This window comes from Podarcis muralis, chromosome 9 (assembly GCF_964188315.1).
Source record: "Podarcis muralis chromosome 9, rPodMur119.hap1.1, whole genome shotgun sequence".
Lineage (NCBI taxonomy): Eukaryota > Metazoa > Chordata > Lepidosauria > Squamata > Lacertidae > Podarcis > Podarcis muralis.
The window spans coordinates 48,427,407-48,428,332 of NC_135663.1; the positions used below are offsets into that span (position 1 = coordinate 48,427,407).

At 39.2% G+C, this 926-nt stretch overlaps 1 pseudogene; it reads right to left on the reverse strand.

Annotated features, from left to right (window-relative positions):
• Positions 1 to 369: 369 nt before the first annotated feature.
• LOC114604791 (U5 spliceosomal RNA) lies at positions 370 to 499 on the reverse strand (annotated as a pseudogene).
• Between the last annotated feature and the right edge of the window lie 427 nt (positions 500 to 926).

Here is a 926-nt window from a genome sequence, read left to right on the forward strand (position 1 = left end):
CTTGCATAACTCTCCAGCAAGGATGGAAACAAAAGCAAGGCTAGATTCTCGGATGCAGTGTCTCATAATATTTACAGAGCTGTGTTTATTTCATGATCGCACTGCACCAAGGATACAATTTGATGTGGCACATGAAATTCAGCATTCCGAGAAAGTTTAGTTTTATTAAAGAAAGCCAGTCCGTCTACAAAGAAAGGCTTGAAAATGCCTTGGCTACACCAGATGAGCAGTGCAAGCCTATACCTATTTACTTACGAGTAACTTCCTTGGACTTCAGTGGAGCTTACTCCTAGATAAAAAGGTTCACAATTGCATCCTCAGTCTCAGAAAACAAGCTGTGGGCATGCATTCATTTTATTTATTAAATATAATAATTATAAACCACTCTCTTGTAAAATATCAGGGTGGTGTACAGAAATACAAAAATAAATGTTCCTCTCCATGGAAATCTTTAGTAAAAGGCGACAGATTTATATGCTCTGAAGAGAAAACGGAGTATCCCTCTGATAAGGTATTCCTTATCAATTTAGAACAGAAGCAATATTTTCCAAGAACTTTGTGTCCTGAAGCTGACCACAAAGTTTACTTGCATTACACTACATGGTGCAGAATGTCAGGTTCTGTTTTGTTACTGATAAGTAATATTGCACTGATAATTTATGTGGCACACTAGATTATTGGACTAGGACCAAGGATACCGAAGTTCAATTCCCCACTCAGCTGTGGAGGTGTCAGGCTTTGGGGAATCCAATCCCTCCCACGGTAGCAGGCAAGAAGCAGAGAAACAATAAAAGTTCTTACCACGTAATTTATGAATATTCACAGAGAGAGACAGAGGAATGCAGTCTTCCCTAAATAATGGTGTTGTTCCATGTAAAGTCCGACTCCCCTACATCTCTCCTATTTTACATCACCCCTGTATCAGC